The sequence below is a fragment of the Cibotium barometz genome, chromosome 9 (assembly GCF_041138505.1).
Source record: "Cibotium barometz isolate CiBa-2024 chromosome 9, ASM4113850v1, whole genome shotgun sequence".
NCBI classification, from domain to species: domain Eukaryota; kingdom Viridiplantae; phylum Streptophyta; class Polypodiopsida; order Cyatheales; family Cibotiaceae; genus Cibotium; species Cibotium barometz.
The window spans coordinates 51,485,929-51,507,144 of NC_141054.1; the positions used below are offsets into that span (position 1 = coordinate 51,485,929).

General features: G+C 45.0%; 1 long non-coding RNA gene and 1 pseudogene across 2 annotated transcripts in view; both read right to left on the reverse strand.

The window, feature by feature from the left end:
* LOC147635685 (uncharacterized) overlaps nucleotides 1–18,706 on the reverse strand; it is a 34,576-nt gene extending 15,870 nt beyond the window's left edge. Inside the window, exon 1 of the long non-coding RNA XR_015266696.1 lies at nucleotides 18,571–18,706. This is a non-coding gene — a long non-coding RNA (uncharacterized LOC147635685). The remainder of the gene's footprint in view (nucleotides 1–18,570) is intronic.
* On the reverse strand, nucleotides 18,379–20,838 carry LOC147635686 (F-box/kelch-repeat protein At5g60570 pseudogene; annotated as a pseudogene). The gene has a single exon (XR_015266695.1). The product of XR_015266695.1 is annotated as an F-box/kelch-repeat protein At5g60570 pseudogene (transcript).
* Nucleotides 20,839–21,216: the final 378 nt, after the last annotated feature.

Here is a 21,216-nt window from a genome sequence, read left to right on the forward strand (position 1 = left end):
ATCTCGTAAAGATCTCTAAATGCCTTCCAAACTTCATGTGTAGCGTCTGCTGTATGCACATGAGAGAGAACAAAATCTTGACAATTCAACATCAAAAAAGAGAAAACATGACGATCATTGGTCTACCAAATATCAATCTATGCCTGAGTCACACCAACGGAAGCAAGGGTGGGAGGGGTGGCATTGGCAAGTGTAACAAGCCAATCCCAGAGATCCACGCCACGCAAAGCTAATTTCACCTTCACCTTCCACAAAGTGTAGTTGGAGCCATCCAACTTTGCAACTCAGAGAACATTAGTCGGGGCAGCCATCACAAAAGCTTGGGCTCAATCTCAGAAGAAAAATGCACAATCTCAGAAGAAAAATGCACAATCTCAGAAGAAGTGTCCACCACAAGTACCAGAAGCCACCAATCCTCAACTCAAAACACTACAACTGCAAGAACCACTTGTAGGGAAGAAAACGCAGCAAAACAGATGTTGCAGCCCTAAAAAGGAGCAGCCGACAGGTGAGAAGGGGGTTCCCAAAGATCAAACCGGTGAAGGAAGACTTGAATCTCCAGTGGAGAAGCGCCGGAAGAAGCCAACCGACCAGCAACAGATCTGAGAAGAAAAAACACAGAGTTGAAGTGAGGCAGATCTGGGGCAGCAAAGTAACGCTGACTGGAGTAGCAGATGAATGTTGAACCAGGAGCGATGATACCATGAACAAGTGCACAGAGCGGAAGCATAAGAAAGACTAGACCATGAAAACTGAAAGAGACAAGCCCACCTATTTATAGGTAAATAGGGCTCGCCGAATGGACACCTAGTGCTGGCCAACTAGACACGAGGAAGCTAGCCGACTAGGCATAAAGCACCCAACCTGGGAAAAATGCCAAAAGAATATATAAAAATAGGGTGGCCAGCCTACAACCAAGGGCCATGAAAATGGACCAAAAGGGGACTCCAAAGATGAGAAGAAACTGGGGATGAATGTGCTAACAGTGTTCCATGTCAGTCGGCTAAAACCATATGCAAGTCCGATCTCTTCAAAAGTGAAAGACAAAGTGGAACTAGATATAGTGGATGAAGCTCAAGTGATGATTCCGGAACAAATCCTTTTGCACCACTTCAAGCATGGCTCAAGCCGAAGACAAAGACAATTCCTCACAAAGTTTCAAGACCGAGGGACTCACGAAGCGGTATGGCTTGACAAAGAATTCTTCGACGACTATCCAACTTTATTGACGAACTATTTGGACGCTACACAGCTTCTATCAAGTTAAGCAGAAGTGGATGTCACGTGCATCCCGCACTTGGATGCCACGTAGACATATCTGAACAAGAAGGTGCAAGACGTGGTGTGGAAACTAGTCACGTGTGAGCCTAGTCCGGGACGAGTTAGCCAGGGTTCCACTCTACGCGTCCGAGGTCAGGTGTGCATCGTCCTACACATGAAGCAGTGCCAGTCCGTTCTATGAGTCTCCCTTTCGAATGAAGTCATGTGTCCTATGTATTTGGTTTGCAACCAGATGCTAGGCATCTGTCTAGAAGCATGTAGGTTGCATGTAGAAAGGGGCCAGCCCTTAGGGCTACCCCAAAAAAGAGAGTAATCTCTTGCAGTGGGCATGGGGCACGCTTTTGAGCCACCCCAAGGGGCCAGGAGGGCCCCAGGCTTTACCCACCAGCCCTAGAATGGGCTGGGCAGGCTTTCGGCCAGCCCAAGGGGCCTGGGCAGGCAGCCAACAGGCTCTAGGGCCTTGCCCAGCCAGGCGGCCATGTATGGGGGTGCCCATACAGACTGCGCAGGACTGCCCAGCAGCCCAGAACATGTGCAAGGTGGCCAGCCTGGACAGCAGAGTGAAAACACTGTTTTATTAGCATTTAAATTCAGATTTGACCAGGTCGTGGGACAATTAGCAACATGCCGACCCCTGTTGAGTCAGCTGACCAACAGCAGTTAGGGGTATAAATACCCAGACCTGAATCCAGTAGAAGCATCTCATAATGCACAAAGGTTGCTACGTTCCAAGTGCCAAACAGCCAAGGGGAAGTGCACAGCCAAGGTGAAGAAGTGCAAGTCAAGAACCAGTCTTTATTTCAGATTTACATCATTCTAATAAAGCAAATACACCATTCATGATGGGGGTCCTACAAAGGGTATTCGGGACCCAATACTGTGTCCTCTTCTCCCTCTCTCTCTCTCTCTATTTTCTGCACATCTTCCGTGAGTTTATGCAATTCCACTCTATCTTCTCTCTCAAAGTGAAGTGGAATTGCATAAACTCACGGGTATAAAGAAGGCTTTGTTGCACGTTACGACGATCAACTATTGCATGCTACATTCTGATACCAGCGTTGCATGCACGGAAGCCTTCTTTTGTGATCTAGCCCTAACCCTGATTACGGAACACCTGTTGATGCTTAATGAAATGATTAGACAAAGAAGAGAGAGAGAGATGGCTGTTGGTATTAAGTACACAACTTCATGAGGCCTTTGGCCTGCCCAAAAGGTGGCTAACGCACTTCTACTAACTAAATGATGACCTAATCCCAAAGGAGGGAAGAGATGATTATTTACAATGATGTCTGATGCTTATATAGGCCCTTGGGCAACTCTTACAGTTGTTCCATTAGGAGAATGCAGCCAAGGTAGCAGATGGAGTGGTCTACAACAGGCAAAGCTAGAGGAAAGTATTCTCTAGGAGTATATACTCAAAACCAGTACATCAATTAGATCTCAAATCAGTTCCAAAGGCCTAGCAACAAGCATGATGAGTTCCGGTAGGTGACCCGCCACTGTGTTAAGGGAAAGGGATAGAAGGCATGGGGACAGCAGTGGAACACATGCTCAGTTCTTCATCAAGACTTGAAGTGGAGTTTAGAAGTGGATGGTGTTCAGTCAAAGTGTCAAAGTCTCGCAGTCAAAGGAGTAAGTCAAAGTCAATAGTCCAGGGAGGAAGGAAGGATGACAAAGTATCCAACCGTCATCAAGTCTAGCAAAAGGACATGTCACGTGCACACCCATGCCATGGCATAATCTCAGCATATTCAGCAGATTTCCTGGTTTAGGCAGCATTTAGGATTAACATAGGCACCATATGACAATCATTTAGAGTCGGCAGCAATACAGGAAGCACTCGACAGGATTTTCCACACGTGTGAAGACAAACGCATGCATATATGCAGTCGTGGATATTTATACAGGCCAACAACAGCAACAGTGGCTGACCAGCCCCCCACGGGCCTATATAAGCATCAGACATCATTGCAGATAATCATCTCTTCCCTCCTTTGGGATTAAGTAATCATTTAGTTAGTAGAAGTGCATCAGCCATCTTTTCAGCAGGCCAAAGGCCTCGTGAAGTTGCAAAGTCGTACATCTTCTTGTAACATAGTAATGCACTGAATACCAACAGCCATCTCTCTCTTCTCTGTCTAATCATTTCATGAAGCATCTACAGGTGTTCCATAATCAAGCTTAGGGCTGGATCACAGAAGAAGGCTTCCGCGCATGCAACACCCAGGACTACCTCCATCTGCCTGCAAGCGCTGATGGGGTGTCCACAGTTTTTGTCCTTGTCTCTGATCCATCCATTTCAGATGACCACATTATGTTGTAGAGACCAGATGGTTCACATTTCAGCTAGAGGATGGAGATTACTGGGAAACTGGACCAATGCCTCAACAACAGGGCCACATTGCGAGGGACTGCCCTAGAAGCAAGAGGCGCGTCAGGAGATGGGGTGGACGTCAGATGTCTTCATCTTCCACCCCGCCTCCGGCTGCTCTCACACCCCAACAGCCCAGTGTTGGTGATGGTTAGGGACAGCAGATGCCCCAGAACCACCACCCCCCCCCCGCACCCCCCCCCTGCCCCCCTCAAAAAAAAGATGTGGAGCATCCCCTTATGCCTCTCTCACTGATCCTGATGCAGACTCCTCACAAGTGGGGTATAGCTCACAGCATATTCCCTCCTCCCCTACGAGAGAGGATTGCTCCCACGAGTGGGGGGGAATAGTTCACCCATTCTCTAACACACAAGATCTTTTGTCCTGAGGAATTCCTATTCTCGCCTCTCCGCAGGTGACCACAAGGTCTCGTCGCACCTTTCACACTCTTCACCCATGAATATTGTCTCATCGTATACAGGGGTTAGCGGGCAGAGAGATCGTGAGGGACCAACTCCACCCTGCAGTTACAGTTAGCCCGATTGACATTTTACTCATGTAGTGAATTTTTTGCACAAAACAAAAGAACATTGGTTTTCAATTAAAAAAATCAATAAATCATATAGACCATGACATGTCATCCTTTTTCACAAAATAAATGCATTGACTCACCTGAATAATGCTGAGAAACTACTGTCAGGCCATCCACAAACGGATTTTAAGTCAGGCCATCCACCTGAAACTACTGTCAGGCCATCCACAAACGGATTTTAAGTCGAGCAATAAGAGAAGCTCGCAGTTTGATTTCCTGGCTCCTCCATACGAAGAGGTTGATGCACATAGATTGGGATTCCTTTGTAGTAAACAACCGACATCATCTCTACTTCTGCACTAGTCTTTCTTCTCAGAGTCACTTCATATTAGAGGGCTCTTTTGTACATATTTGCACTCACTATTATATATATATTCACTCACGTATTTCATGCTGTGTGGTTTTGCTCTGATCTCTCGTACTCAATGAAGAGTCCCGTTCAAGATCTTACTTTGGGAGACGATCAACCAATGTACATCCACTCATCTACACCACCTTTGCCATCACGATTGCCCTCTCTGACTTCATCAGATTTTGTTTCCAGGGGGGGATACATTCCTTCTACCATTGTGGGACCCTGGCATCCATCATCTTCTCTCATGGTCCCCTTTTTGGCCTGAGAGGGGGTGTGAGAAAACAGTATTTTTCCTAGCCCTAAAAAGGGATTTTTTTGGGTATTTGTATGTTTTATTTTGGGGTTTTTGTCTTGGCTGCTGACCTACACCTTTTAGGCTGACCGACCAGCACCCCCCCTTAGTATATATAGCCTTGCCTATCATTCATCATGGGTGTACCACTTCATTGCTCATATCTGGTACCACTCTCTACTGCTGCTGCTTTTGTCGGGCTCTACACCACCATCTCCGCCTGACAGGATAGCACCTCCGCATTTGTCATATGGCCACTACCCGGGACAACAGCCCACTCTCTGCTACAGGCCACCGTGGGACAACAGCCCTCTCTGCTATCATCAGCGTTGTACATCTGCTGTCATCAACGTTTTACTTCTGCCATCATCAGCGTTTACATCTGTTGGTACAGGCCGCCTTACATCAAGCTTACATCTGCCAATCATCAGGCTTACATGAGCGTTTCACATCAAGTGTGACCGCTCCCTATAGGAGGCCTACAGATCGGAAGACAATATACACATATTTAGAACACTTAACTTAATTGAAGTTAACAATGGAAACAACATCAGCAACATAAATACTGGAAATACCAAAATACAATCAACTTAATCGGCACAAAAGCCCCTTGATTTGCACTGCAATTTTGCCCGAATGTGCGATTTCTCACATCATACAGCATGTATGAATGCTTAATTGCACAAATACATCAAAAGCCCCAAATTTCGACGTCCAATTTCCTGCAAATTGATCCTGATTGTGACCAATGTCACCCAATTTTGCCAATTTTGCTCAAAAATTGAGCAATTTGGCACCTGTACCTGCTCAATTGATGATTGTACCTGCTCAATTGCAAATCCCAAGAAAAATTGAAGCAAAATACCTTGTAATTTCTGATTTTTTTTTGTTGCAGAAAAAAGGGTTGATGAATTTGGTGCTGCACGATGATGCTGTTGCTGCTACAGTTGTACGGATGGCTGGGCAGTCCTCTGCGCTGCCTGGTTGGGCAACGTGGCTGCTGCTGGGCAACAGCTGAGCAGCCCACGCTGCTGGCTGCCTACGCCCAGCTGCTGGGCAGCAAAGTACCAAGTACAGTGCGACCTCTGCTGCCTACGTCCAGCGATAGTGATTACGCCTGCTGCTGCCTTCGCCTATCCGCCTAGTAGCCAGTTGAACGCCCAACGCCACCAGTCGCTCAAGATCGCCTTCGCGGGGACACGTGTTCGTTTGTTGACGCCGCCTTGTGGCTAAGGCTCGCCAGCCTGCACCACGCATGCGCTTATCCGCCCGGTGGTTTTACGCCGTCTAACGCCCAGCGCGTTGCTGCCTGCAACGCTCTATTGTGGCCAGGCGCCGACGCGTGGCTGTGAAGAGTGCGTAAAGGCGTTCTTGTTGAAGGTTCGCCCCCTTCCTGGTGCGCCACCCAACGCTTGAAAGCCAGCCGTCTAGCTTCACTGTTCTATGCTGGCCGAAGATGCTATCTGTAAGCACCTGCTCCACAGCCTGAAATGCAGCCTGAGATGCTATCAAGAGGGAGGGAATGACCATAGCTCTGATACCAGTTGAATGGAAGAGTTAGGGTTAGAGTTCATGTGTGTGAGACATACACAGAGAAACAAGGGAGAGAGAGAGAGAGAGAGTTGTGGGGATAAGTCAACTCATCAAGATTGAGTGTGTGACTCCCCTATCACACATGTATATTGCACTAGTACACATAGTGCACTTAGTACATTAAAAGTACTAAGTGTACTATGTACTATAACTTATGGGCTTGTACACACTATAAGGGTGGGCATAATGCCTTTACCCCAACATGCAAGAGGGAAAGGCAACAACAAAGACAGTAGCTTGGGCTCTCCTCAAGAAAACGCACAATCTCTGAAGAAGAAGTGTGCTTCACAGGTACCAAGAGTGCCACCAAAGCCTGCAACACCACAAGCCCCCTCTACACAGGGAAAGGGCCACTGGAGAGGAAAACACAGCAGTGAACAAGTGCTGTCCTTTAGAAAACAGGCCGCCTGCAGTCCAATCTCCAAGTGGGCAATGAAACGCTGATCAACAAGAGCAAGATGGCTGAATTGGTGAAGCCAATCTGAAGGAAAAGTGACCAGCAGGGTGCTGTCCAGAAAACGCAGCAGCAAAAGCTATGAATCTGGAAGAAAACGCAGAAGAGTAGGTGCTGAAAACAAGGCTGAATCTGGGGCAGCAGAAAGGTTGCTGAACCGGGAGCGATGATACCATGAAAGAGTGCCCAGAGCGGAAGTAGAGTGGCACTAGAATGTGCTAAACAGAGAGTGCAAGAGAGAGAGAGAGAGATATGGAGCAAATTATGCTGAATATACTGAATCAAAACAGTCCCAAGCAAGAGACAATGTTAGTCTCATAAGTGAGGGAGCAAAATATGTACAAGACTGAATACAATCCAAATTCAACACACGTGTGAGATTCAACAGCAAGTACAATCAAGTTTCAGCAGGTACAGTCCAGATTCAGCACACGTGTGCAATTCAACAACAGGTACATGCAGGTACAGTCCAGCAAGTACAATCAGGTTCAGTCCAACAGGTACAAATCAGATACAGTCCAACAGGTACAAATCAGGTACAGCCCACGTGGCAGCAAGTACAATCAGACTTTCAGCACACGTGTGGGTTTTCAACAGCAGGTACAATCCATGGGAACCAGGCGATGAAGAGAAATGCAGAAATTCAGCCTTCTCAGAGGCAGGCAATGAAGAGAAAATCAGCCAACCTCCCCCCACGTGTAAAGAATTACTATTTTTTTCATGCAAAAGCTTATCCCAAAGTTTTAAAAGGGTACACAATATTAAAAGGGTATTTAAAATGCTCATGGGCACCCTAATGTGATAATGTCCAGCCCCTAATTTAAATGTGTGTGAACACATGGGCTTATAAATATTAAAGTTGGCCATAACTTATAAATTTTACATTTTAAAAAAGGAAAAAATGGTAATACTTACCACCTGTTCACACACCACACCAACGAGTCAGCAAACAGCACTCCACGGTACACTGGGGGCGTCCCCGACCAGTGTACTGGCACAACATAACAGGCAAACACATGCAAACAAGTCATGCAAAAACAAATTTATGCATGCAAGCATAAATGCATGTGCACATGTAATGGACGAAATCTCCCTTTCATAAAACTTGTACAAGAAGTTCCTGTCGGGCACAAAACTGGCGTGACAGAAATATAAAAATATATCCTGGTCTTTCTATGGAGTGACAATCCCATAGGTAAGACACCATCCTGGCCATACACGGGTGGCACCAACAGGCTCCCATCCATACAGCACGAAGCAAGTCACACACGGGTGGCACGAAACTGGTTTCCGTCCATGTGACGCAACACTGGTCACACACGGGTGGCACTAATCTGGCTCCGTCCATGTGACACCAAAAGACTGGCCCTTTCACATGGAACATTGGCCTGGCCCCATGTGAACATGGCACAAATCTGGCCGCTCTATGGAGTGACAGTCCCATAGAAGTAGCTCAAGAAATGGAGATGGACCAAATGGTGACATCCCCCCGGCTTCTAAACAGTTGTCCTCAACTGAAAAGCCTCAAGATATGCCTGCAAAAGCTAAGGTAGTCAACAAAATAATCCTCGTCTAACCACTTTGCATCAATTGGCAAATAATTTTTAAATTTCACAAGGTATCTCCTAGAAAGCTTCCCATGTGGTATCTTTCTCTCCTTGTGAAATACAATCTGCTCTGGCTGAAGGATCTCCTCAAGCTCATCAACTTCTGGCGGATCTTCTGTGACAGGCTCCTCTGGATCTGGCCCCACATACTTCCACAAAAGACTCACATGAAAGACATTGTGAATCTTCCAATGGCTAGGTAAAGCAAGCCTGAAGGACACTTCATTGATCTTGTCAACCACTTTGAAGAATCCATAATATCGAGTAGAAAGGTTTGGATATGATCCCTCTCGTCCTGGCCTCTTTCGAAGCCTAGCTTTCTCAAATTTCAACAATACCCAATCACCTTCCTTGACTTGCATGTCCCTTCTATGCTTGTCAGCAACCCTCTTATGCTTGTCTTGTGACCTTGCAATGGCTGTCCGCACCTGAGCAAAGGCTACATCCAAGTCACGCACATACTCATCAGCTGCAAAAATCCCATCCTTAGTACGAAGGATGGATGGCAAGACCACTCTGCCATAAATAATCTCAAACAGGACCTTTCCCATGGAGGCATGAACTGTGTTGTTGTAAGAAAACTCTACAAGTGGAAGACACTTCTCCCACGCAGTCTTTTGATCTACCACATAACACTTCAACAAATCCAACACGGCTGAATTTGCAGCTTCACTTTGGCCATCCATTTGGGGGTGATAAGCTGATGAAAACTCAAGCTTAGTGCCCATGTTATCAAATAAAGCCCTCCAAAAGAGGCTCGTAGTTCTAGGATCTCTATCCCCAATGAAGTGTAGTAGGCATAATACCTCTATGACCAGCATAAGGTGGAGCGTGACATTCCTCCATAACCTTTGGACGCATATCCTTCACTACACATAAGCAGTTATCCTTCATAAGATAACCCTCTTTGATCACATAAGAGGCATGTGAGTGACCAACCATCAAATCAGTCCATATATGGCAAAAATCAGCATCCAAATGATACAAATCTCGCATGGCAGATAAGTCCCCATGAGAGGCCACTAAAACTGCAGCCACATAAGGCCTCCTGGACAATGCATCTGCCACTACATTCTTCTTTCCTAGTGTATGTACAATCTGAAAATGAAACATGGAAAGAAAGTTTGGCTTCTCCAAAAGCTTTGTTTGAGATAGAAAATATCTCAAGCTTTGATGATCTGTCTTGACTACAAATTCAACCCCAAGAAGATAATGTTTCCATATCTTTAAGGTATGAATTACAGCCAAGAGCTCTTTTTCATAGATGTCCATATGAAGCTCGGCATCATGTAATCGACGGTTCTCATATGCAACTGCATGACCATCTTGATTTAGGACAGCCCCTATACAATTCCCACATGCATCACATTCCACCGTGAATGGCTTTTGCAAGTCGGGAACAATCAAGACGGGTCCACATATAATAGCATTCTTGAGTTGCAAAAAGGCATCTTGCTCCTTTGAGGTCCATTTAAAAGTGGCTTTCTTCTTCGTGAGATCATGTAAAGGCATAGCAATCATAAAAAAATGCCTTATAAAGCGCCTGTAATATAAACATAACCCCAGAAAGCTATGTACCTCATGTACATTTTGCAACTCTGGCCAATTCCGAATGGTTTCAATCTTGGCAGGATCCATTCTTACACCATCCTTGGATACAATGTGGCCCAAATAGTGTCTCTCTGAGAGAAAGAACTCACTTTTCTTGGCATTAATGAAGAGTTTATGCTTCCGCAACTCTTCAAACACTATAGCCAAATGAGTCCTATGCTCTTACTCATTCTTGGTGGAGAAAACCAAGATGTCGTGTCATGTGCATGAAAAATGCCATGGACAATTCTCAGGGCTAATCCAGAAGAGGCAGCCAGAAAAAAGCATTAGAACCAGGGATTTTGGAGCATGTGCTGCTATTTTTGCAGGGATTTGATTGATTGGCGGACTAAGGGTGCTGTCGGCCAGATTATACATGTGTTATACCCAGTCGGCTGCAACAATTGAATTATTGAAGTCCATAGAGCTGGCCGACCAGCAGTCGGCCAGATTTGTTGGTCATATCCAGCCTATAAATAGGCATGTTTGCTCATTGGTTAGATCATTCATTCCTCTAGGGAATGGGTCCAGAAATAGGACAGTTTTTGGGTGTTTTCCCACCTTTTATGAAGGCAGCCAAGGGCTGTAGATTAGGAGTACCTTTTTGTACTATATGAATATATTGAATTTCCAGCATATCTCTCTCTCTCTCTACTCTCTCTTCATATCTGCGTTTTGCATCAGCATGTTTCCAAGAGTGTTTAGGGCTGAAAGAAGACCCCCAGAGCTTCCGCATGTTACATGTCATCAAAGAATACACCTGTGAATTTTCGATGGGGTCAGAATATCCTATTCATCATACGATTGAATGTGGTTGAGGCATTGGTGAGACCAAAAGGCATCACCAAAAACTCATACAATCCAAAAATTGTCCTGAATGCAGTTTTGTGGACATCCTTTGGCACCACTCATATCTGGTGATAACCACTCTTCAAATCAATACGGCTAAAACAAACCGAGCCATCAAGCTTATCCAAAATGTCATCAATGCGCGGGATTGAAAATCTGTTCTTGATGGTGAGCTTATTTAGAGCTCTATAATCCACACACATGCGGAATGACCCATCTTTCTTTTGTACAAGAAGCACGGGAGAACAAAAAAGTAAGGAGCTTGGCTGAACCAAACCTTTCTCTCATACAAAAGGTGATAAACACCCAAAATCTGGTCCCTACTTGGACCCTAAGGATCCACTCCATAAAGGAATGAATGATTACAATGAGTAGCCTCTTTGCCTATTTATAGGCCTTTGGATTCCTTGGGGAACTGGCCGACGAGCAGTCGGCTGGCCGACTGGATACTAAATCCCAACATGAAGATGCGCCTGCAGCCGCCTCAGCCGCCGACAGCTCCTGTGTCCTTCTTTGGTTCAGCCAACAACTCCTGTACACAGCCGACAGCATCTTCAGGTCATCTCCAAGTCCCCACTTCACACACTGCTCCATGTCCTAGTCTTTAATCTCTTTTTCTGACCGCCTCTTCTAGATAATCTATGAGAATGTCCATGGCATATTCATGCACATGACATCTTTACCAACAAAGGCAGCTTTTGCTTCAATTTGAGACCCCATATCCTCAACCTCAATGCCCAAGGTGGCTGCCATCTCGGTAGAGATACAGTTATCTATTGCACAATCATCAAACATAAATAAAGCAGCTGATCTTTGATTTGGCCCCATGCTTTACATACCATCCTCTCTTTACCATCATGCTTCGTGTTTCCCTGCACATCGGTAACGGCATGCACATTTACCTTGGGTTGCTTGTCCTCATGCTTTTGTTTGCAGTTGGGACATTGCCTAAACATATGCTCTTTACTTCCACAAGAAAAGCATTTCCTCTTCTTTGCATATTGCTCCCTTTGCTCGGGAGTAAAGCCAAATTTGTTCTTCTTTGACCCATTATCCTTGGATGAGGTATTTTCAGCTTTACCTCCCTTATGGGCTTCTCGAAAGCTCTTTTTAGGTGGCTGTCCACCTTTTTGCAGGTTTGGGACAGCCTTCTCTTTGCCCTTGGAACCACCTTGATCTTGCTTGATTTTGAGCACCAATTGCTCCGTAGCAAGAGCAAACACTATTAAGCTGCTGTAAAGTGTGTTTTGGGTGCAATTCGATGCCCGAACGGTAGGCTGGTTGCAACCCGGAATGAAACTTTCTTTTCTTCTCTTCTTCGGAAAGTTGCATGAAAAGAGTAACCTCGAGTAAAACTTTCCAAAATTTGCTCACATACTGTTGCACACTCTCATTATCCTTTTGGTCAAGTCTATCCCACTTTTGGGTAAGTGTATGCTCTGCATTTGGAGGCAAAAATTGGGCATAAAATCTATCCTTGAACTCTTTCCAAGTGCATATGGGGTCTTTGGTTGTCTTTTCAGTGATCCACCAATGGGCAGCTGTCCCCTTCAAAAACATGCTTGCAAGACGGATCTTGGACTTCTCCGTGAAGTCCTCTTCACTAAATGCAATATCAAACTGAGCCACAAAAGCAAGCACCTTAGAGACATCAAACTCCCCATGATAGGCATTAAACTTCACTGACTTGTCCCCTACCTTGAACTCCTTGAACTTTTTGGCATGAGGCTCAAGTTCTTGCCTCTTTCTCTTGCCCTTGTCCAACGGGACAGCTCTCTCTGCATGAGCTTCATGGGCAATCTTAGGTGTTTCACTAAGCAAAGTGACATGGGTCTTTGGTTCTTGTGGCCCCACTGCATGTGACCTCATTGAAAGATGCCTTGTCTCGCCACGAGACAACTCAATAGGTAAGGTCTTTTAGCTTGCATGCCGACCATTGTTCCCATGATGTACATACTGGAATCCATATGGCCTTCGGCATGCATGAATATGTTTCCTCCTGTGCCATGAGGAGTAGATGCATGGCGAGAAGTGACCGATACTTCTTCTTTATGCAAATATGATCTCAACCTTTGAGAGGCTAGGTCTCCATGCTTCAAACGGGGTGGATTCTTGAACATAAGCTGTCCATCCTCTCCTTCTTTCTGTCCATCCTCTCCTTCTTTAAGGTCACCCTTTCAGATAAGATAAGAGAGTGCCAACTCCCTTGGCTTCTTGTCCACTTCTCGAGCCATAGACTCAAAAGTCATGTCCACCATAGCATCAACTTTCTTCGCTTCTATGACACTTTGTACATGGGGATCTTCATGCAAGAATTTCAGCTCTTGCTCTTTTTAGAGCCTCTTCACGTGCTCCAACTTAGCCCTCAATGCATTGGGCTCTTCCTCATGCATGGGCTCTTTACCACGTGATGGCTGTCCTATCAATGCATTGTCACAGACTCTCTCCAGAGGCTTATGCCTTCCATGCAATGCATCGGAATCCCGTGAAGCACTTGATTGGCCCCTCGAATTCGGCACTTCCAATGCGTTGCCCTGGCTTTCCATTGAGTCAAGTGTTCGTACTTGCTTCCGATCTCAAAACTCCGTATCTCCTCTTGAAAAAGAGAGACGACCGAGCTCTGATACTAATGTGACCGCTCCCTACAGGAGGCCTACAGATCGGAAGATAATATACACATATTTAGAACACTTAACTTAATTGAAGTTAACAATGGAAACAACATCAGCAACATAAATACTAGAAATACCAAAATACATATGACACCACCGCTGGGGCCAGAAAGAGCCGGCCCCCCCCTCAATACATTTTGTATTTCTTAGAGTATTTATAAGTACAAGTGTCACGGGCTTGATAGACCACATTTCTCCACCAGGGAGTGAAAACAACTCAAACAAACTGGTTCAAGTCGATGAAGATGTGTTAGTCAGAGTAGCCTCAAATCACGGGCTCATTCCCACCTTCATTGGGTGCACACCTTTCTTTCACTGGTCTTCCGGGACCGTGCACTAACAGGCACGCCCGTACTAACGCAAGCCAAGAGTACACCGCGGAGGAAACATGGCCTGGTTCTCCCCAATGAGCTTTGCTCCCAAATTCCCTGGTGAGTCTAACCTTCACTGGCTCTCAGAGGCTTTGAGGACGCGATTAGCACCACCACATAGGGAAAAATACTTACCACACCAGGAAGAACTTCCTCGTACAACAAGTACAATCTGGTGCAGCAAGTACTATTCAGCAATTACAGTCCAAATTCAACCAGTACAATCCAAATTCAGCACGTGTGAAATTCAACCAGTACAATCCAAATTCAGCACGTGTGAAATTCAACAGCAAGTACAATCAAGTTTCAGCAAGTACAGTCCAAATTCAGCACACATGTGGAATTCAGCAGCAAGTACATGCAGGTACAGACTACAATCCAACAGGTACAATCAGGTTCAGTCCGGTAGGTACAAATCAGGTACAATCCAGTAAGTACAAATCAGGTACAGTCCACGTGGCAGCAAGTACAATCAGATTTTCAGTACGTTTGGGTTTTCAGCAGCAAGTACAATCCATGGGAAGCAAGCGATGAAGAGAAATGCAGAAATTCAGCCTTTCGAGAGACAGGCGATGGAGAGCATGGGGGAGAATAACAGGCGATGAAGAGAAAAGCAACCAACCTCTCCCACGTGTGAAGAATTACTAAATTTTTCTTGCAAAAGCTTATCCCAAAGTTTTTAAAAGGGTACACAATATTAAAAGGGTATTTAAAATGCTCATGGGCACCCTAATGTGATAATGTCCAGCCCCTAATTTAAATGTGTGTAAACACATGGGCTTATAAATATTAAAGTTGGCCATAACTTATAAATTTTACATTTTAAAAAAGGAAAAAATGGTAATACTTACCACCTGTTCACAACAGCACTCCACGGTACACTGGGGGCGTCCTCGACCAGTGTACTGGCACGACATAACAGGCAAACACACGCAAACAAGTCATGCAAAAACAAATTTATACATGCAGGCATAAATGCATGCGCACATGTAATGGACGAAATCTCCCTTTCATGAAACTTGTACAAAAAGTTGCTGTCGGGCACAAAGCTGACGCGACATAAATATAAAAATATGTCCTAGTCTTCCTATGGAGTGACAGTCCCATAGATAAGACACCATCCTGGCCATACACGAGTGGCACCAACAGGATCTCGTTCATACAGCACGAAGCAAGTGACACACGGGTGGCACGAAACTGGTTCCTATCCATGTGACACAGCACTGGTCACACACGGGTGGCACTAATCTGGCTCCCGTCCATGTGACACCAAAAGACTGGCCCTTTCACATGGGACACTGGCCTGGACCCATGTGAACATGGCACAAATCTGGCCGCTCTATGGAGTGTTAGTCCCATAGAAGTGGCTCCAGAAATGGAGATGGACCAAATGGTGACATCAGGCTTATATCAGTGCTTACATCTGGGCTGACATCAGCGTTTACATCAGCTTGTCATCAGCGCTTACATCAACGTTTATCTTCAGCCTTACATTAGCGCTCACATCAGTGCTTACATCAGCATATCATCTACCTTTTACAGTCCATGGGACAGCAGCCCCCTCTGCTATACATAGTGCATATCAGCGTTTTTGCCTCAGATCTCACCATCGGGACAGCAGCCCACTCTCTGCTACATCATAACATCGGGACGGCAGCCCACTCTCTACTTAGCTTCACCGATCGTGCTTCAGCTCCAACATCATCTCTGCTTCTACACTGGTCTTTCTTCTCTGAGTCACCTCATATCAGAGGGCTCTTGTACATATTTGCACTCACTATTATATATATATATATTCACTCACATATTTCATGTTGTGGTTTTGCTCTGATCTCTCGTACATCTGGTCCTTTCAAGATCCTTAAGCTCCTAACCAAGGACTCTACAAACGGTTTCTACCCAAGAGTTCCAAAAAAGAGCTATGCATACACTTACTAACCTTTACCAAACTGTGGCCGTGAGTCCTCAAGTCAAGCAGATTCTGTTGTGTCTGCATATCTTCAGTTGTCCAAGAAGTTTCACAGCTTCAGATGTCTTCAAAGTAGAGCAAAGGTGTTGTCTAGCAGGTACACAACGGGCACATTATGGTACGGCAGAGCTGTACGGGCATGTTGCAGATTGGTACGGACAAGTGTGGGCTAATGGGCAGTGCGGTACGGATTGTACAATTAGAGGTATAGCAGGTACGGCGAAGTGCAGAGATGCGGTTGACTACTGCAGATGCGAAAAAAGGCTAAGCGAGCCCAAAACAAGCTAAACATGTTGCCTTCTTCCAAATAATTAGGGCAACATATTCTCATGCATAGAAAAACGTGAATAAGAGATATGAGCAAGTATTAGCCCCAAAAGGACATGAGTCTTCTAAAATTGGCTTATAAAGACGTTAAAACTTAATGTACTAAGGTCCAGACCCCACATGCATTCATTAATGTTTTGGGCGGCCTTTTAGAATAAGGTGCCCCCTTGGATATTAATAAATGTGCAAATAAACCTTATAAATGTAGACTCTTTGACCATTTAAAAACACCATTAATTTACAAAGGAGTTTTGCCTCCAACCAAGCCAAAAGCATGTATGCAAACAGTTTCACACCACATCCCTATGGTTGATTAGTTCCGGGCATTCCTGGTTCCTCAGGCACATATGTACATGCCAAGCAAGCATTGTCAAATCAGCTTACATTAAACTCAGTGCACACACACACACATCAAACCATGCATATGCACACGTACACATCGCACCAGACAATCTCCCATTCTCATTGCTGGTACTTAGCCTTGGGCCCTAGTTACACTAACCATATAGGCAAAAATAACCCAAGGCTGAGTCCCAAGTGTGAAACTGTAATATGAGTCCCATGGTACACAACCATCATATGACTCATAAAACCAACCTTGGGTCCCATGGTATAAAACCATCATATAACCTTGACAAACGCATGAGCCCCATGGTACAGCCCCCTCTCTTATTTTACATCTTTCTTTTTGTCATGGTGTTTCCCCTGTTTTTTCCCTAACTGTGAAACAGCCTCCAAAAGACGTAGGAGGTGAAAATTATAAGGTTTTAGTAGAAGCAGGGGAACGAAGCATTAGAGGATGATTCTTGATTCATGGCCCCACATCACACATGAAAAAACAGTATTCAGGTTTATCACAGTGGTAGCGCCCTTGCCTCCTGAAAGGAAGTTCATGGTTCGAAACTACCCACTCCCATAGTGGAAAGTGTTGGCATGTCATTGCAGTACCCTTCCTTGTCTTAAAATTTTTTATTTATTTTTTAACATGCATCAATCCTCAGATGTGTTCACCTCATGGCTTCATGAGGACACGTACAGGGTAGCCACATGCAGAACAGGGTAGAAAGACCGTCAATGGGACAGGATCATTGAGTGACCTTGATATTTTGTCAAGGTTTGCACAGTATAGACTAATTGCACGCCAATGAGGAGTTGTGCAAAGCCAGCAGGGTGCCAAAATGAGGTGAAGACCAGCAGCAGGCACTGCCGAGGACACGAGATCAAACAGAAGGTAGCAGACCAGAAACAATGGGGTACAGAGGCCTATAAAAAGCAAAATGCAGCCTGGAACAGTAAAGCAAAATGCAGCCTCCTTCACCAGACCGAACTCAGGCGACCACTTTTGACTGAAACCAACCGAAGAACACACAAGATCACAGTAAGGGAATCATATATTTGCAGTTTGTACCATCATTCTCATATCAAATAAAGCATACACTCTGATACGGGGTTTTCTGCATGGGTGGGGTAGGGGCTGCGAGGGGGGACTTCGACTTGTCATGTGTGCATGTAATCAATTATCGTGTGGTCTAATTGTCCGATTTTATATTAAGTTTGACAATTACATTTCTTCCATGACACTTTCTGGCACTACTTTAGCAAGTGTCAGTTCAAGACAAGACCATACATACAAAAAACCAGATGTCACATCCTTATCCATCAGATAGGCAAAAACTATTACAATAATCAAGGGAACGTGAATCAAAATTTTCTTTAAGAAATCTCTCTTATGGAGAATCTGTTCAAACCATAGTTAGAGCACCAGACTTACCAAGCCAAATGAAGCACTTCATCACTATAAACAAAACATACTATCCCATACAAGCTCTTTAAGAGTCACTTTCCTTCTAGCACATTCACTGCCGGAAGTCAAGGTACACGCTCTCACAAGAAGTCCGGCTTCAGCTACTTCCTTACAAATAATCACCTACCATTCATTGAACTTGTGTTCTAGACAAAAACTTAAAAACCAAATGGCGTGACTGTACACCTTTAATTTAATCCAAGCCTATTCAAATAATCACCTTGAAAAATAATGACAGAATTACCCAGAACGGTCAAAATGACAATAATTTATGGTAAAAATCTAGCCAAGAAAAGACCACACGATGCTAGAAATTATCTTGCATAAAAACCTATCTAGATAAGTCACTACCTTCAGGAAAATGAACTGGAGCATTTGGTGGAGTTCGCAAGATATTCAACTAAACATTTTATGTGACAACAGGGGATGTTCCAAACACAGACCTGTATGGCCTTTGGGCAACAACAAATAGGGCTCCCATCCATGTCAAAGGAGGATGCCCTCAGATAAAGGAGCCACCTTCACATCTTCGGGAACCCCAATGAAAAGTGTGACAGTATCCATCGTAGACAAACAACATGGACGGAGAGGCAAACTCTGTCTAAGCCCTTTGACAACATATGCAAAGGGTCAAGGTTGCATATCAGCAAGCCATAACAGCACAGTTGAACAGAAAGTTCCCAGTTCCAGTAACTCTTGAGTTGACAAGCTGCCATTCTGGAGCCGAAGCACCAGGCTGAGGCCGCCAAGAAAATACAGCAACACCTTCGTGCTCCTGAGTTAATGTCCTGTGTCCACCGATCACAAAGAGCTGATCACCCAAAGCTTTGAATGCCAAACCCCACCCATTGCAGAAATCAGCCCTAACTGGCACAGGGCCTAGAACCGTCCATGTGTTCCTGTGCTTCTCATAAACTTTGAGAAGATTGCTGGAGCTCTCAATGGCATAGAGCTGATTGCCTGCAACTGCCACCAGAGGGGGGGAAGGCTCAAATGAGGGTGTCGAAGCTGGAGCAGAATACATATTCTCTATGGTTCTCCAAACATTCTTCTCAGGATCATACTCCTCTCCACTAGTGAGTGGCTCATGGTTCCTGGTTTTCCCTCCAATGACATAGAACTTCCCGTCCATGAAAAATCCAGAGCACTTGTGCCTAGGGGTGGACATGTGAGGTAAGGCTTCCCATATGCCCTTCAATGAATTATATCTCTCTGCAGAGTTCAGAACATTGAACTGCATCCCACCTACACTGAAGCCCCCAGCAACAAAGGCAAACTCGCCACAACTAGCAGAGGCAAAGAGGCAACGAGAATTTACCATGGGAGGGCCTCTTTCCCAGCTGTTTGACACCAAATCATACTTGTAGCAAGCAAAATCAAAAACTTCCCGGCCAAGCCACAGTAAGTGAGTGCCCGCAGACAGAGATTCTTTGTCTGAGAGATCAAAATTAGGGTCTACGTTTGCATGGGGCAAATTTCTCCATGTGTTCTGCTTGGGATCAAAGGCAGTCCACCCATTATTGCCACTTGTGTAGATGCAGATCCGCTGCTCAACAATGCGATCCTGATGACAAAGCTTCAGAAACAAGGCGTCACGGACAAGGTCTCGATGCCTGCGAGAAAGCATGGCCAGTTTCCAGTGCTGAGTCCGAGGTAAGAAAGCGAGACATCTGAGGGCCACCGAATCATCAAGGCCTGGCAGGTAAGATGTGTCTGCAGCCTCTTCATCACTGGGGACTTCATCAGTTTTTCCAGCGCTTTCCTGATCTTGAATAGAGCTGCGCTCAGGTAGGGCAGAGATTTCAACTGCGCTGCGCCGAACGGCCACCGTTCCACCCGCTGTGACTCCACCCTCCTGTATCGCCACAATCTCACCTGCCGTGCCTTCATCCTCCTGAAGGGAAGCGATAACGCCTGCACCCTCCTGTAGGACCACGCTGACATTCAATGCTTTGGTGACAAGCTTCCTGGCCTTAGGCTTTCGCCGCAGCTTTTTCCTCCTCTCTTTGGCACGGTTGCTTGATTTTACACCATGAGCAACCTCTGCCCTGCAGATCTGGAGCAGCAACCATTGGACCATTAAAGATTGGTCTTCTTCCAGAAGACCGTGGGACCGCAGCACAGGAAGCAGGCAACCCTGGCCGTCCCGCATGCTCCAAAATCTCTTACAGGAAACTCTAGTCACTGTAGAGAAGGACAGCAACATACACCCGATTCGGCAAAACTTATTCTGAGCAGATTCTCCTATCAAAGCTAGGATTCTTGCACGTATCTCCGAAGACTCTGCAAAAGTCAGGGTTTCTGAAATGATCTTCCTGTCAAAGCTAGGGTTTTTGCACCTATCAACAAAGCTGAAGCTAGCTTCAGATCATAAGGTAAACTTTCTACATCTATCGGCATTAATTTTAGCGCTTCTCAGTTGCAGCTGGCTAGGGATTCAGAGATGGACTTGTCCGCGGAGTTAGGGTTTCTGAGTTTCAGCTCTCTGTGCAGAAACTTTAATTTCTAGAATTGCACATAAAAACAGGATTCTGGGCATCTCAGATGCATTCCCTGAAAAGGTTGGGATCTGTAAGCTGCTGAGAAGCAACAGGACGGTTGTTGAGATGCGACACAACTCGAACTTCAGAGATGGCTGTTGAGAAGGAGAGAGTAAAACAGGCACGGAAGTGTAGCATACCTGCTCTCATGCCTACATCAGAAAAAAGAGCACTATCTAAAGTCACTAGATTTCCATTATTTGAAAAATTGATTCAATTTCTATTTCCATCTTGAATAAAAAAATCTTGGAGAACGTAACTCCAAGACAATGGGAGTAGGCGTGAGAATCCATGGGCCATAAGTTAATTAAAACGAGACAAATTTAATTTAAAAATTGTACTTATTTTTCAATGCCCACCTAAAACAAGGATATTTTTAAAGGTGTACATATTCTATGTATGTATATGTATATATATGTGTATATGAACTTACTTATGTATGTGTACATATGTATGCATATGTGTGTATATATATGTGTATATGAGCTTACATATGTATGCATGTGTGTATATGAATGTGCATATGTATGTATGTATATGTGTGTGTGT